Here is a 17840-nt window from a genome sequence, read left to right on the forward strand (position 1 = left end):
AAATATAATAAATGTTCTCTCACCTTGAATAAGGATCATTCCAATATGAACCATAATCCAAGCGATCAAATATTTGCGCATATTTTCAAGGGTTGCTCGAGTGACTTCTAGTTAAATTTACCTGCTAAAAACTCGAAGAAACTCTCTTTTATAGACAAGAATATATTGATACCACGCAATTGGCGTAACGATCAGTGTCTTACCAGTTCTTGGAACTGTCAGATGTCATCCTCTTTTAAGAACGTGAATAACGTTTAACCTCTAAAATCGTCATAAGAAGGTAAGTTGATTATCATGCCGGGGCGTAAAAAAACACAGGGAAGAGCTGAACTTGATTTAGGGATAAAAAAAAAAAAAATGTTAAAATACAACAAGTAAAGGAGAAAAAGGGTTTACTGAGTCACTGTCAGCCCGTTCTTAATAGGGAAGGAAGTATTCTAACTCCTACCTAAACTCAAAGGTCATGAATCTTAAGCTTTGCTGGGTTTTGGAGAAAGGTTAAGGACCAACTTCCTTTAAAGTTACAAAAACGTGAAAGGCAAGGCTGCAATGCCAACGCTGAGACCACAATACTTTCATTTTTTTTCTAGCTCTTTCTCTTTTATGTAGTAGATGCAAGGGAGTATTTTTTTTTATTATATGTTTATTTTTATTATCAATAATTATTTTTATTTGTTTAGCTGAGGATGTCAAAGAGTTTATATGCATCTATATAGCAGTCCTTGGATTTTGTGATAATTGGATTTTTATCAGAGATATCCTGAATTTGAAATTTATCTTCTGTTATCTATTATTATCTCCAACATCAACGACATTGTTTCTTAATCAAACCACAGTATAAACTGATGCTATTGAACACTAAACAGTTTAGATATGCATCAAGCTAAGGAAGTAACAATGCGTTAAGATTTGTTGTTTTGTCATGATTTATGAGCATAGATAACATAGAGACAGGAAGATATACTTCTTGTAAAATACGCCAGACGATCGGTTTTGCTATATATCTTTCGAACATTTTCTTCCTGTCTATGTCGTTTGTTCCTATTGAGTATAACCTTCCTGTGTCTTGGGCAATACGTGAAATTACTAACCGTGCACAGAAGTCCTGATTTGCAATTCTTAATGCTACAACAGGCAGTAAATAAGTGCGCCTTGGGGAATTTTTTTTTGTGAACACAAGGGACTTTTTTCCCTTCTTTCCGCTCTTCCCATTCAACTTTGTCATATTGCTAGTGTTGAATACGATCGTAGGAATTCAACATAACGTGGAAGTAATATATCAGGGACGAGACGCAGTGCTTCATCACCAGATAAAACACCGAGAAGAGAGTTGAAAATACGACGCGTAGCTGAGTATTTTTGACCAACTTCAAGGTGTTTCATCTAGTGATGAAACACTGTGTCGAATGCTTGATATTACTTCTCAAACAAAATAAATTTTGAAGGAGGAATTAAGAATGCAAAAACGAGCACTTTTTAATCTGATTTCCCAACACTCATTAAACATTAATTTTTGTATTTTCTTCATGAATTATTGATGAGTTTGAGTAGAAGGATATGAAGCTTCCGCTGCCTGAAAAACTCAAACCAGATTTTATAAAGCCGATATCAACTTTAAACTACCAAATTTATGACTATGACAGTGCTTTGCGATGCCATGGAAACTAGTTTCACAAACGTAGCAGGAAGTAAGTTAAATTTACAAAATTAAATGCCAAGACACGTCCAAGTCTCCTTCTATTTTTCTAAAGAGACGGGTGTATGAATTCAATAGAAAAGAGTTATTACTTAATGTAGTCTTAAAAAGCAAAATAATTGTTTAAGTCCAATCTCCAGAGTGAGAAATTTACTTTTGTACAATATTTTGTCAGGTCCTACAAGGAAGTACACATTTTTTTATACTACTAATTATTATAAATAGTTAATGTGTTCTTTCTTTCCCTATTATTCTAAACTATTTCAAGTTTGAGCACTATATTACACACATTTCTGGCCTTTGCAGCAGTCCTTTTGATCAGTGCGTTAAGGCACAAGTGGTTATAAAAGTGTTGCAAACTGTCGAGTTTGTAAAACAAACCCTTTACGCTATCGGTATCGGAAGTGAAGGCTGAAAATAGTGCTGTTAAAAAAGGGGAATTATATAGTTATATATTATTTAACTCTAAGAACATGACAGTGCTTCGATAAATTCTACAAAAGATGAAAAATTTATTAAAAATATCAACTTTCTTTTATTATTATTATTACTATTATTATTATTATTATTATTATTATTATTATTATTATTTATGTTTAATATTATTATTTTAATTTATCATTTACGTCAAATGTTGAATAAAGCAGACCAGAACTCTAAAACTAGAAGAGAAACCACATGCATTTTCAATAGGTGATTGCCGTTCTAATTCAGTTATGATTTGTGATATAAAACTTCCAACAAAGCCATCGAGAACTGCATTTTCCTCTTCAAAGCCTTTCGATGGCTGTCTCCTTTCGGAATGAACATATATAAAAAAAGCTCGCCAGGATCATCAGCACACCTGAGGACACTTTAACCTTCTTCCCCAAGAAATGAAACATGATCGTACTCGATCTTCGATCCGCTTTGCGGCTCGAATAACCTGTAGGAGTCATTGTTTAGGTACTTCAGTAAATATATCCCGAGGCTATTCAATCATGGAGAAATTCTTCCTAAAGAAACGGCGGGACACCTGAGTTTATTTCCTACGCTTTTCTTAAATATTTCCGATTTTATGCCCTTTCTCAGACTAAAGTGTTAAAGGCCATATTCGTTTTTGCGTTAATATTATTGTGATGCATTTAGACCCACGTAGCTTGAAACATCACTTAAGCTTGCAAGGAATAAAATCAAAAATGAAGAGTAAAGCTTCGACAGCGATGAATTTGTTCTGACAAGGAGCACTAGCCAGGCCCAAAACGAGAGCTTTTAAATATCTTTATGCAACGGCAAATTACACTTTTCATCAATGTCCGTACTATTTGGCTACTGAGAAGTACTTCCCGTTGCCGCTAAATTATATTATTCAAGCCAAAAGTTTGCTTTGCTTTTGGAATATCTTTTTTTCGTCTTTCGTGTGTTTGGTAGCCACTCGTCACGCACCAATTGAAAGTTAATTTCACCCGTATTTAGAGGAAGCGATCAATAGACACTTAAGTGGGCGAGACTTCCGTTTTAGAGTTCAGTTATTCATTAAATTTGTTCTCTTTATTTTCATCATATTTTTTTTTTTTCGCTTTTTGCCTTCTTGTGAATATTATCACGAAACTCAGAAAGAAAGAAAAACAAATAGCGGTGACTTAAGGTAGAGCATTTTTTTTTTTCTCTTTCTTGTTGCAGGAAGGTTGAGAATGTTTTAGAGTGGCAGCCAAAACGGGACACGATGCAAGGAGTATCTGGCCATGCTCTTAGTCATGAAAACGGTTATTTCAAAGGAGAAATGGAAGCGTCGATTTTTTTTTTCAAAATGAGTAAGACACTCAGTATTTTCTGAGTGTAGTATATATATTCGTCTCAACTGCACGAAGACGTGTTTACCGGCGAGTAAGCACTTAGAATTTCCACATGAGGTAGCCATCTAGAGCGTTCGATGGGGTGAACATAAGAGAGCGAGCACTCAATATTTCCTGTATTATACTACTAGATGAGAAATTTCGGCAATTTGATTGGCTTAGAGTAGTAGCTTAATTTGAAATACCTACATGTGAAAATTACAAACCTTTTGCGGGTAGTAGTATAAAAAAATAATAGCATGATTTGTACGTGATATTTGGCATAAATACCACTCCTGATATTTCCAAATTGTCACAAATTTCACTCGCCTAACGGCTCGCGAAATTTTGTAGAACAATTTCGAAATATCACTCGTGGTATTTTTGCCAAATATCACTACAAATCATGCTATTACCTATACTAAGCCATAAATTCTTTAAGTACGATCATTTGGGTGGGTATAAGGCAAAATCCAATGTAGTGCAGACAACCTTTTTGAGACAGGGAGCACTTGATGTTTCCCATTTGAAGCAGTGATATGAAACCGGCCGACAATTAGGGTCCACATACATAATGCTAACAGAAAACAGTGAAGACCTATTCGATTGGCTCACATAGAGGCACTTAACGTTTTCTGTTTGATATATTCAACTATGTCAGATCAATTGGGCAGCATTAATTTAAAGATTGTAGTGCAGAAGTAATGCAAATATCCAGGGGAGTACTACAATGTATAATACAATGTATATCATGAATGCTCATATATTTCTTTGTGTCAGTCACTGCTAGATAAATTGCTATCAACGGATGCATATTGTTTATAAAGAAAAATTGAGAAGTAATTAAAATAATAATAAATAAATAAATAATTAAATAAATAAAAGGCGAGAGAGCACTCAATATTTCCCGAGAGTTTGACCATCTGAGTGAGATCAATGGGGCGAATATAAGACTAAGCCGGACACAGGCGTAGAACAGGCGTAGAACAGGCGTAGAACAGGCGTAGAACAGCGTAGAACAGGCGTAGTTTGGGAGTAAGCTATCAAGCAACTAATATTTCCTGAAAATTATTGTCATCCAAGGCTTGCAAGATCAGTGGGCAGCTGCCGGCAGCTGCCGGCACAAGTCTAGGCAATAATAATAATAATAATAATAATAATAATAATAATAATAATAATAATAATTTTTTTCATTTTTTTTTATACAAGAGAAAAGAATCTTTATTACAAAACCTCAATTAAAATTCTATTTACAATCAACCTGCTGTTACAAAAAATCTAATTAATTCATCAAAGACACTATCTACAATTCCATCCGTTACAAAAGAAACCCCTCGTCCTTCATTAGAGAACAAAAACAATCCTATATATTATAAGTGAAGATTGAAAAAACTATTCATTTACAAATTCTAAAAAATAGAAGTAACTTAACCTTACATAAAAGAAGAGGAAATAGATATAATTAATAATAAAAGTTCAAAATTCTATAAAATTAAGAATGCCATTATGCAGAGATATTAAGATCCTGCAATCGAATTATACTAATGACGACTAAACCAGTGTCTTTAAAAAGCCCTAAGTATAAAAGCATATAGACACGTATTTCAGATATCCGCACTAGCGACATTTATTTTACAGTCTAATGATTGCTCTAGCTTGCTACGAAACGGCGTGCACGAACCTCTGACGCATGCATGTACCGATCTTAAGAGTTCAAACGAGATCTGTGTCCTGAGCCAAGTGATTACAACATGATAAGGCTCGGTGTCTTTCTGAGCTATCTTGTCTACGAGATGCTTTAAGAACCGCTGATACTCGTCTCCCATTCCGCCATTGGTTCCAAACACTAAAGGCGTAAACGAACCCATTTCTACATCTAACACCCGCTACTGGTACTTGCGCTTCTTCTCTTCTTCTTGCTCTTTGAACACTTGCGATGTTGGCTTGCTCTGGTAACACTTGGAGTTGACCTGCGTAACTCTAACATCAAAAAATGCCGTAACTCCTCTTTCCCAGAAACCTCCCGCTTTGATGTCCAACCTTGCCTCAGAACTTGTAACAGCGCTCCTCAAATGAAATCGCTCGTTGTCCAGGGGTTGAAGGCCTGGTTCGATTTCGACATTATTGCAGATCTTGTCGATGAATGTCGTTAACAAGTTCCGTACACCATCATGTCTCTGCGCTACAAACCCCCCCTTTTTACAAGAGAGGGCGTGACTAACGGTGAATTTATCCCCACATATGCAATGACTTGGTAAATCGACTAAGGGTAAGTCATAACGCAAGCGTAGCGAGTCTCTGAACTCTTGCTTGTTGTCTGCGAGAGGCATCTCATTCAGCCAAGAACTTGCGCCCTTGTCCCTCGATTGATTAACCAGACGCAGCAGGCCTGGGGAGAGGCTTGAATCAATGCTATCCATTTTCTCTTTGGCACTTGCTCTCTTAAGTGATTGTTGATGCCTCTTTAGCTCCTCCGTAGATCTTTCTCCTGGCACCATGATGGAACTCTGTGATGTAATAGAATAATAATAATAATAATAATAATAATAATAATAATAACAATAATAATAATAATAAAAATGAAAGAGAAGATACGAAAAGAATATAATAGGAGAGTAAAATTAATCCTAAGAACTGAGCTCAATGGAAGAAACAAAATAGAAGCTACCAATAGTCTTGCAGTCCCAGTTGTGCAATATAGCTTTGGCATCATTGACTGGAAAATCTCAGAACTGAAGAAGATTGACACAAAAACACGCAAACTATTGAACATGCACAAGATGTTACATCCTAAAGCAGATGTGGAAAGGCTGTACATCCCAAGAAAAGATGGAGGTAGGGGCCTGATTGATGTAGAAACAGCATTCAAAACTGCAACAATAGGGCTTGATCACTATCTGAAGCACGAGGAAGGGCAATATCCAAAGCAGGTGCTTGAACATGAAAGATCTAAAGCCAAAAATTCAATATCCAAGAATGCTACTAAATTCAAAACGGAAGTAACAATGCCAGAGATTGAGAACAGAGTAGATAAATCTGCCTCTGAAAATGCTAAAGCCCTGAAACACGTGTTTAAGTCCAGGATGAAGTCAATGAAAGAAGAAAAGTGGAAAAACAAAGCATTGCATGGCCAGTATCCAAAGATCCTAGAGAAGCCTCATGTAGACACAGTCACTACCAACAAATGGTTGTCAAGTAATTTGAAAGGAGAAACAGAGGGACTACTTGTTGCAGCTCAAGACCAGGCAATAAACATCAGAAACTACCAGAAAGTAATATGTGGCCAGCAAGTGGAGAGCAAATGCAGATTGTGTTCGCAACATGAAGAGACAGTGGACCATATTGTATCTGGATGTGAGGTATTAGCCAAAACAGAGTACATCTCCAGGCACAATAATGCTGCAGCATATCTCCATTGGAGCATATGTAAAGATCATGATATAGAGATTGCAGACAAATGGTACGAACACGAACCAGAGACCGTGATACACAATAAAGATAACAACATCACCATCATGTGGGACATGCCAGTCAATACTGATAGAGCTATAACAGCGAACAGACCAGATATCATCGTTAAAGATTCAGTGAATTCCACCTGCAAACTTATTGATATGACTGTTCCATCAGATAGAAACATCGCACTAAAGGAAACTGAAAAAAAATGCAAGTACAAAGACCTAGAACTAGAAATACAGAGAATGTGGCATATGAAAACCGTAGTGATCCCTGTGGTTGTTGGTGCGCTTGTTACAGTGAAGAAGGGTATGGTAGAAAACATCAACAAAGTATCAGAGAGAGCTAGTATGACGGAGATTCAAAAGATCTGCATGCTGGGATCTGCACGAATCCTTAGAAAGGTGCTCAGTGTATGAACAGAATGATTGACTTGAGTGACTGACGCTCTAGGTGCATGGTTTGCGCCCGGCTGATGCACAAAAACAACACCAGCAAAGACTGTGATAATAGAGATAATAATAATAATAATTGGTGCGCTTGGTACAGTGAAGAAGGGTATGGTAGAAAACATCAAGAAAGTATCAGAGAGAGCTACTATGACAGACATTCAAAAGATCTGCATGCTGGGATCTGCGCGAATCCCCAGAAAGGTGTTCAGTGTATGAACAGAATGATTGACTTGAGTGACTGACGATCTAGGTGCATGGTTTGCGCGCTCCTGATGCACAAAAAGAACACCAGCAAAGACTGATAATAATAATAATAATAATTAATGATGGAAACTTTATTTGTGTTTTTGAATGTACAATTGTACATCTCCTTACGTATAGGCAATTTACAAATGCTGCTTGAGATTGGATTATTAAAAAGAAAAAAAGCAAAAACAAAAACAAAAAATAAAAAACAAAAACAAAACAAAAACAAAAACAAAAAATAAAAAACAAAAAACAAAAAACAAAAAACAAAAACAAAAAACAAAAACAAAGACAAAAACAAAACCAAACAAAAGTAAAAAAAAAAACAACTCAAAATTGCATTAAGTCTGGGCTATCCCAGTTCCTATTTCTATAACAAAAGATGTAATATGTTGCCTCAATGGCTATATTTATCATTTTCTTGATTATATAACGTTGCTGCTTTTTGTCAATGCCAGTGTTATTCATCATGTCTAAGAACGTGGAGCATTCATCGGAGAAAACGCCAAGGGAACTCATGGAGAGATTTACAAATCTCACCCATCTGTAATTTCTACTCATTTCGTTGATCAAGTTCTAGAGGAGTATCAATTAGAGCACATCTCTTTTTGTACTACTGAGCCCTCTAAAAAAAGGTCTTCAAAAGTGAACATACAAGGCTGCCACATTTGTCTATGTTTTGTAAGTACAACGATTTAGATGGGTACCAAAAACATTGGTCGACACAGTTTTTGATCTAGAATATTGAGCACGTGTCTGATTATACCAGGGCTCTAAGTAAGACAGCTCAAAAGTAAACATAACTGCCGCATTTGCATGTCTCATCCTCCGCGTAACCTGCTCACTGACTTCCCGCTCATGGAAATTTCATAGACAATTTATGCAACCGTGATCAAGATATTATATCTCTCTAAGTGTTCATGTTTACAGACATTGCATTTTACAAGGAAAATCATGTAGAAATCTTACCTAGATTTTACTAACCTTTATGGAGTCTGTGAATGATTCTAAAAGTTTTCACGTGCATATGATTTTAAGGTCAAAATACTTAGCGCGTCGGATTCTCCTGTCATTGTGTGAAGTTTCAAATTTTCACATAGAATTCTACTAGGCGGGTTTACTGCCACTTCGAATTTCAACGATTTAAGACCCTTAAATTTTGGGTAATTTTTCGTGCAAATTGTATTGCAGATTGGTTGAGACAGGAATTCCAAAGAATGTTACCCACTGGAACACTTCTCAGGGGTCATCGTTTTTGTTTAAGCAAGTCTAGGAGCACTGATTGCACTTGAAGGAGTCACTGATTGATTGAAGTCATTGATTTCTGCACCAGAGAAACGGCACGATACATGCTAAGGAACTTTATACTTGGCAATTTCAGTCTTGTGCAACTCGCAACGGCGCAACAAAATTAAAATTATGGAACAAATCACGAAAAAAATGCATCGTGCAACAGGGCTTATTAAGGTGGCCCTATATGTGTTTCTAAGTACATGTAGGAAAAAGCGTCTACCGAACTTGACAGAGAGCGCTAGAACAAATTTTGTTTATGAGGAAAAGCACTAAACCTAGGTGCATGTAAAACGACTCGTAGAAAGGAAAACAAAAGGCAGAAAAAAAAAAGATAACAAAACAAAACGAAACAAAAACAAAACCTGTGAAGAATTCTGTCTTAAAAGAGATTTTATTCATTTTAAAAATCTTTGAGCCACACACTTGTTTCTGGCAATGATTTAATCATTTCCGGTTTACATGGATAACAAATTTCTAAAACTTCCAGTTAAGGTTAGATCGAGAATGCTCTAGAAGACTGTGTGGTGACCTCAACATCCAAATTCGCTGGTCCAAATTCCCGTCTTCAACAAGCTTTCTGTTTTCGTTGCCTTTTCCACCAATGCGAAGGCTGCAGGCGGCCCACATGGATTTCCTGGGGTCTTTGAAGCTAATATTAAACAAAAATGAAAAGAAATAAAAAAAAGAAAGAAAGACAACAGATTGGAGTGGGGGGATGGGGGCTCCACTTAATATATAGATTTAGCCAAGTCCAAAAGCGCAAAGCGAAATACCTCGAGAATTCTTCGAGTTCTTTCGGCTAAAATGAATACTGATTTAACAATTATTCTTGGAGCCCGAATGGGCTCTGAGTCAATAGCCCATGAGGCGGAAGGCCGACTGGGCTATTGACTTAGAGGCCATGAGGGCGAGAAGAAAAATTGTTTTAGTAAAATCCAACTATAGTTGGTCAAAAATATCGAGACAAAAAAAAACTTTAGCTATTTAAACCTAGAGTTTAATCCCTTTTTTGCCGCCAAAAAGCCGGCGCTTTTCGCTACTAGTGATGGGCTATAACATATAGCCTAGCAGTAGCTCAACCAATCAGAACGCAGCATTGATAATAGACCACCAGTTGGATTTTACTAATTCAATTTATTCGAGGGATAAATAATTACTTTTTTTGGCTTACCCGGGGCTTGAACCCACTCACCCGCGATCCGTCTTCAGATTAAAACGCTGGGTTGACAGATTAGCCGAGTGTGCCACCGCAATCTAACGTGGTTTGTCATGCGAAACTTAACTATAATATCGTGCACTGTTGGCAGGTATAACAGACAGGTGGTCTGCGAGAGGAACGGTTAGCATATACGACTGCAGCATCAAGTCTAGCATGTTCCATCCGTTCAGATCGTGGGGACGACGCGAAGAGATGTGAGCGCGAAAACGCCTGGAAGACGCTACATCAAGTCCTCATTGTGCAAGCCATAAGTTATCTGCTTAGTGTGATAGCATTTTCCATTTGGAAACTCGATCCTCTGCTATTTCAAAGGCACTCTAGCTGAGGTTGCACTGATGACTTTTGCAAATCTTTACTGTGAATTAAAGTCATGCCCACCACACCATGTATTCGTGATGATTTGTGCGTGCTAATCACACTATTTTGTTTATTTCTGGTAGACGTTTTAATCGTTAAATTTGACAGAAGCTGTGAACTTTGATCTCTGAAAATAGTTTAATTCTCTTCATGCTATTTTAAATGGAATATAGTATTAATAAAGGTTTTGATAGATGATTTGGTCTAGTACCATAAATGACCTAACAACAAGTAAACACCCGAGGCTTCTTTTTTTTTTATTTTAGGGGTCCAAGCGGGGAGTTTAATAGCTAGGGGGCGTTCAAAAGATCTAAAGAGAGTCGTTAATTCTTATAACTGTAACAAGCTCAAAAGAACTATTATGCTTTCGGCGAAAATATCAACAGAGTTGATATTATCAATTGATCCATATCCCTCTTTCAAATCCCAACATCGATGTCAGAATCCTTGCTCAGGGTTATTGTGTTGCCATCGTCAGTTTATCCTTACTTTCAACTTGACCGCCGGTCAAGTAGAACGTGTTGGACGATCCAAACTTATTCAGACGGTCGTCGAAATTTTCAGTAACTAACTCACTAAGTTTGGTTTATCTCATGAAAAGTTCGACGTCTGGCCTAGGCTTATATATGTTTTTGTGGACTTGACGGTACACAATTCTCAATAGCATTCTTATTATTTTGATCTTATTGACCAATAAAATTGTCCATTGGATTTATAACGTCAAAATTAATGTGAGCATAAAACAAAGGATTGTGCGCCGTAAAGGGGCTTTCAAAGAACGTCAACTCTGTTAGGCTGTTTTTATCCCGGAAAGGGGGATGGGTACTCCCCTGTATAAACCATATATACATTGTATGTGCCGCCCCAAAAGCTATGGTTTTTTGCGCCGTTTGGGTCAGAGAACGGGAATAAACTTGTCCCCGATTTTGATCTGGAATCGGGTACGGTTTTAGAGGGAACTACTACAGTGTAAGAAAGTATTTGCTGTTTCGATTCCAAATAAATAAGAAAGTAAGAAAGAGATATATACGAATTCAAAATAGTTTTTAAGAAATCTTTTTGTTAACGTTGTAATTCACTTAGGTGATGATGAGATAATTTCTGGGTCAGGGTCAGGGTCAGGTCCTCTATTTACTACGTCAGCTTAAACCAAGAAATCACTGACAGAAACTTTTAGAGTTTTCTGTTACGTATTCCACAAAATTAAATGTAATAATTCTACTGCTCTCATAACTTTTTTTTTCCGTGGAATATTATTAAAAAACGTTGAATAGCAAAATCTTTTCTACACAAACCACGCCTGTTTCTAAAAGAGATAAATTACTTCAAAGGTTTTGGGTCTTTGATTTTTTTTCTGGATGAAATTCATAATCGAAGTCACGTAGTGATAATTACCTTTTGCTAAGTGTTCATTCACTTTTTGCTTGGTGTTGCTTTTTTGACACATAATCTGCTTGAAGAAAAGCGATAACAATATTGATCAACTTCATCAAGAGATTAAACACTTCATTCTGGAGCAACACCAGAATTAAGAAAGAACTAGAGACATTATGCATACCTCGCCTTTTGCTGACATTTTAGGTAGAATTGAATGCTTTGGTCTTAATGCTTCCTTGAATGCACTCGCGTTAAATGAGCTCGATTTTCACATTAAGTGCATTTATAACCGATCGTCGATCATATCCTCATATGACTTGCTATTGACCACAAATATTAAAATCCCGGGACGGACCATTAGAAAAGTTATGGAGTGGGGGTGGAGAGGGCGGGGGGGGGGGGGGGTCTGGGGGAGAAGAATTTTCGAGGCGCAGGATTTTTTTTTTTTTTCGCTATCGAATTCCTTGTATAATTTTTTTTAGGCCATCAGGATTAATCGGCGTGCATGATTTTTTTTTTCATTTAATTTTTCCTTGCGCGAATATTTTTTTTGTACTTCGATATTAGACCTAGACCTCTGTATTTTATTTCTCATACAAAGTCTCAACGGTCGTTTGTAACGCGACACCGACTCTCTTGTGATGAACACACTCGTAACGTGAGGTTGGGACGCCTGTGATCACATGCACTAAGTGTGTCAAGTACAGTAGGACCCCGATGACTCGAACTAAGTCCAATTTCCGTTGGGTTTCACCCAACCTTTCATTCACTTTTACTCGATTAACTCGAATTCGGATAACGCGAATTTCCCTTGATTAAAAAGTAAAACACTAAAACTATTAAAGGCAAATTGACTCTTAACTGAATTATAAAACAAACAGATCGCGTTTTATCATAAAAATGCCTGATCATGTTACCGTTTCTGATGAAATAAGTAAATTTGCACCTCATTATATATTTGTTATGAAGTAGTTGCTGTTAGTTCTGTTTTGGAGTTTTGGCATTTTTAAGGTTTTTCTATCCGAATGATTATTTTGTAGCACGTGCTAGTTTCTTAATAAACAGTTCATAGTCCAAGGGAATTCAATGTATAGGCCACACAGTTCCTGAGTTTTGAGAAGTATCGTATATCGAAAGGATTTGTTAAACTTATTGTAGTTCTTTGAAGTAAGCATGTTCGGGGATTATAGCTGACCTTGAGTTTTGCCTCCACTGAAGTTCCTGTTTTGTATGCTTGGTCCTAGCGAGCAGTTTCACCGCTAGCATTCAATTGGCTCTTTAGTACTTGTTAATTGCGACAATGTAGACTATTCTATCGTTCACAAGTTCAGCGACAGGATATGCAATGGAAGGGTCTCATGGTCAGCTAACCCAAACACGTCCACAATTTCGTTATTTAATTCGATGTGTTAGCTTGTAGAATTAGTGGAGAATAGTTGAGGTTTGTTACATATGAGCTGCGGTAAAGATTAAAGAACAACAAGATGTAAACTCAGATACCTGGTACCTCTACGCTCAGTGAGCAAGTTGCTCGTAAACCCCCTACATATTAATGGTTCTGAGAAATCAGTAATTATCAATTTTTTTAAAATATGGCAAATTGAATCTTTCCATCGACCTCGATCGATAACGCAAGCCCTCGCCAACTCGAAATGTTTTTCTTTTCCCTTCAGAGTTCGACTTACAAGGGTTCTACTGTATTTTCCATTTATGTATTTATTTACTGCTAGGGGACTCTCAATAGATATTGTATGAATCTTTTATCATTGAATTATTTTATTCTATTATTCTTTTATTCTTTTTTTATTATTATCATTTTTTTTTTGTATTCTAAAAACATAAGATATTACGTTATCCGTGAAACGTACTAGTGAGTGACTAGTGCTTAGAGTTGCGAGACACTGTTAGAACACACGTTCAAATTGTGAAAGGTTCAGAGTTCTAAGTGTTCACAAGAGTTGCTCGCGGTTCCTGTTTTGTTTTTCTACCATGCATCTCGCCTCATGTGACAATAATCTCCTTTTCTTTTTTTCGAGTCCCCTTGACCTTAGAATCGATTCGACTTGTGCGGTATTATTATTACAGTGAATCCGCTCACAGAAACCGTATCTATTTAAAACCGCTTTCAACAAGAGTCGGTTGCAAACGAATGTGGGGTAAAAAAATAATCCCAACATCAATGTCAGAATCCTTGCTCAGTTATTGTGTTGCCATCGTTAGTCCATCCTTACTTTCACCTAGACAGCCGGTCAAGTTGAAAGTAGGGATAATATAAACTGAAGATGGCAACATGGGCAAGATGAAATGCACAAAGCCTTTTTAATCAACCAGGAAACTAAATGAATTGAATGATTTTGCTCCTTTTTGCTAATTCCTACTAGTTTGGGGTAATCCTTGTCCATTAGACAGGGGGCGTTTATTAGCGAGGGGCATGTAATACAATTTTAACAGCATAAAGGGGGCGTTTATTAAATAACAGGGGTTTTTCAAGATGAAATAGCATTCAGTGGAATGAACAAGCATTGAAAAATATGAATCTCCAGTCCGTCGCAGTACATTTTGCCGAACACGATGACGCGAGATGAGAAGAGAACAGCACTGATATGCAAGTAATGACCAAACAACAAGCTATAAATTTATTAGAAATTTGTTTTTATTTTCATTTACGGATACTTTTTTTTTTAACTCAAAATTGTTTTACTTGTTTGACATATTTTCATATAGCTATATAAAAAACTTCCATTTACTTAGTAATTCGCATCAAGTAATTCCCTTAAATCATAAAGTTTGTCACACAGTTCTGCCGGTTCGGCGAACTTTTTCCTCATGGCCGGTGTTTACCGTACGCTGCATTAATTTCTGTTAGGATTTCACTCTAGATCTTTACAAACAAGAGTTTTCGTGGAGCCTCCTGTAGACATAGTTCTTTTCTCCATTATCGTGAAAGCAGCAGGAAAGGTACCCTGATTTTCCAATGACCCTTTCGACCCTTGTCCTTCAATGAAAAGAAAAGAAATTCAGTTTTTATACATTAGTTTTCTCCATATTATTTGAGTTTGACGCTGGGCCTAGGCGTATATGTTTTTGTGGACTTGAAGGTACACAATCTTCAATAGCATTCCTATCATTTTGTTCTTAATGACCAAAATTTTCCATTGGATTTATTACGTCAAAATTAATGTGAGCATAAAACAAAGGATTGTGCGCCGTAAAGGGGATTTCAAAGAACATCAACTCCGTTAGGTTGCTTTTATCCCGGGAAGGGGGATGGGTACTCCCCTGTATGAACCATATACACATTGTATGTGCCGCCCCAAACATGGAGAGCTTGCTCGCAGGCTATTTTGGCAGAAAACGGGAAAAAGCTTTTCCCTGATTTTGGTCTGGAATCGAGTACGATTTTAAAGGGAACTACTGCGGTGTAACCACGTATTTGTTGTTTCGATTCTGAATAAATAAGAAAGAAAAAAAGAGATATATACGAATTCGAAATGGTTTTAAAGAAATCTTTTTGTTAGCGTTCAAGAGCCAAAATGGTCCCATTATGGCTCTTGTTAGCGTTCTAATTTAATTAGCTGATGATGGAACAATTTCTGGGTCAGGGTCAGGTCCTCTATTAGCTATTCACTACGTCAGCTTAAACCAAGAAATCACCGAAAATTTTAGAGTTTTTTGTTGCGTTTTCCACAAAATTAAATGTAATAATTCTATTGCTCTCATAAGTTTGTTCCGTGGAATATTTAATTATTAAATGAAAACGTTCAATAGCAAAATCTCAGTTTCCTGCACAAACCACTCCTGTTTCTAAAAGAGGTAAATTACTTGAAAGTTTTCAGGTCTTTGATTTCTTTTTTTTCTCTATGAAATTCATCATCGAAGTGACCTGGTGATCATTACCTTTTGCTAAGTGTTCATTCACATTTTGCTTGGTGTTGCTTTTTTGATAAAACACAATCTGCTCGAAGAAAAGCGATAACAGTATTGATCAACTTCATTAAAAAATTCATTCTGAAGCAACAACAGAATTAAAAAGAACTAGAGAAGTTATGCACACCTCGCCTGTTGCCGACATTTTAGATGGAAATAAATGCTTCGGTCTTAATGCTTCGTTGAATGCAACTCGCGTTAAATGAGCTCGATTTTCAAATTAAGTGCATTTATAACCGATCGTCGATCATATCCTCATATGATTTGCCATTGACCACAAATATTAAAATCCCGCAAGTATGTCACAATGGGTCCAGTAAATTTCTGATCACATCACAGGTTTCTCAAGCTGACGTTACGAGTGTGTTATGTCAAGAGAGGACGGGGCTTGGTTATGGATATTTTCTCACAAGAGAGTAGGTGTCGTGTTACAAGCGACTGTTCAGACGGGAAATATAATGTACTGAGGTCTGCGAACGCTAAATATCATTAACTATTTTTACTTTTTAGTCTCGTTTGCGTAAGCAGCGAGATTCATAATCTGCAACGCGTTTTTCTTCGCATTTATGACACAAAAGGGGAGTAATTGTGCCAGGCATTCCCAGCGGAGACGGTGGAAATTGGGACTAATGATCGTTGCTTGATCGAGACGATTTTCTATCGCTTCAAAGCTTTGGTTACTTTGGAACAAGTGAACACTACTGAGTGGACGAAAAACAATAAGAATCTTAATTAGTAAAACTGCGATGGTCGGGTGTTGTAAACTTTGATTGTATGCAAATGGTGTCTTGTGATGCGATGACTGAAATCAGGGGCACCCAACGTCAATTTTCGGAAAACATCTGTTCGGAAGATGATTCGAGATCTAGAATTTTCGGGACATTTGCTGTAAAATTTCTTGCTTGTCTGCCTCTCCTAGGATTTTCGAACATCGAAAAAATTGCATAATTGCCCATTTTAAACGGATTTTTACCCTAAATAGGTCACCTAGAATTTTCGAGAGCCTTTTTTTTGTGGCTGAAATTTTCGAAAAGGTCAGTTTTGATTCCTATAATTTTCGGATCACTAGACTTTCAGCTAGGAAATTCGAACAGATGAAAAATTTTTAGGGGATAAAAATATGCCTATATCTACCATTTAAATACTAAAATACACTTAACAATGCTACGTTTAAGTGGTTTTGAACTATATTCTCGTTGGGTGCCCGTGATTGAAATGACGTGCCGCGTAAATCACTTTTTTCCCCTGGCAATGATGTAATTTCTCCGGAATTTAGGCCCTTAAATTTTCGTGTAATTATACACGCGTATAGCCTGCGACAGCAGACGTATTTCCGGTCGTCACTAACAAGCGTACTAAATCAATTCAGAAACAAATATAAAGTACCGACATCGATAAAGCAGGAAGTAAAAAAAAAAAAAAAACCTCTAGCGAGTAAATCCTGTTTTGCGTAGAATTAATAGCCTCTTCACTTCTCGATCTAATCTCCAAGCAAGCGTAAGAGTGCCGGTTCTTGTTTTCAATAAAAATTAATAAAGGAGACTTACTTTTGATGCATTCCTTTGTTTTTTTTTTTTTGGTGTGAAATCATCGATACCGTATTTATTCGATTAACTGCCCTGGGTGCTTATTAAATTTTTGGGACTTAAGGGTGGGCGCTTTTTTGAGGTGGGCGCTTATTCGAAGCTGGGCGCTTATTAAAGTTTCACTATTCTCAGCAAGTGCAGTAAGTATATTTTGCAACAAAACAGTAAATGGTAATAACAAAAAACAAAGATGTAACAAAGCAAGGTTTCTGTGAAATACTCCGAAGAAAACTCCGTCTTCAATACGGTCTCTTATTATCTCTCAGTGGAGTTTTTGTGGGAGGGAGTGGGGTGGGGTGGACGCTTATTAACTTGTTCTGTCTTTAGGATGGGTGCTTACTTGCGAGGTGTGCGCTAACTCGAGGTTGGGCGCTTATTCGAATAAATATGGTAATTAGTCGGATTTTTTTGGCTGTT

General features: G+C 36.9%; 2 long non-coding RNA genes across 2 annotated transcripts; both read right to left on the reverse strand.

Moving 5' to 3' along the window:
* Positions 1-9389: 9389 nt before the first annotated feature.
* LOC140929624 (uncharacterized) lies at positions 9390-12155 on the reverse strand. The gene is made up of 3 exons (XR_012164754.1): positions 12092-12155; positions 11929-11983; positions 9390-9606 (listed from the first exon to the last, which is right to left on the reverse strand). It is a non-coding gene; the product is annotated as an uncharacterized lncRNA (long non-coding RNA).
* Positions 12156-14514: 2359 nt separating this feature from the next.
* LOC140929623 (uncharacterized) lies at positions 14515-16109 on the reverse strand. Its single transcript, XR_012164753.1, has 3 exons — positions 15965-16109; positions 15808-15865; positions 14515-14905 (listed from the first exon to the last, which is right to left on the reverse strand). It is a non-coding gene; the product is annotated as an uncharacterized lncRNA (long non-coding RNA).
* Positions 16110-17840: the final 1731 nt, after the last annotated feature.

Source organism: Porites lutea, chromosome 3 (genome assembly GCF_958299795.1).
Source record: "Porites lutea chromosome 3, jaPorLute2.1, whole genome shotgun sequence".
Classification (NCBI taxonomy): Eukaryota; Metazoa; Cnidaria; class Anthozoa; order Scleractinia; family Poritidae; genus Porites; species Porites lutea.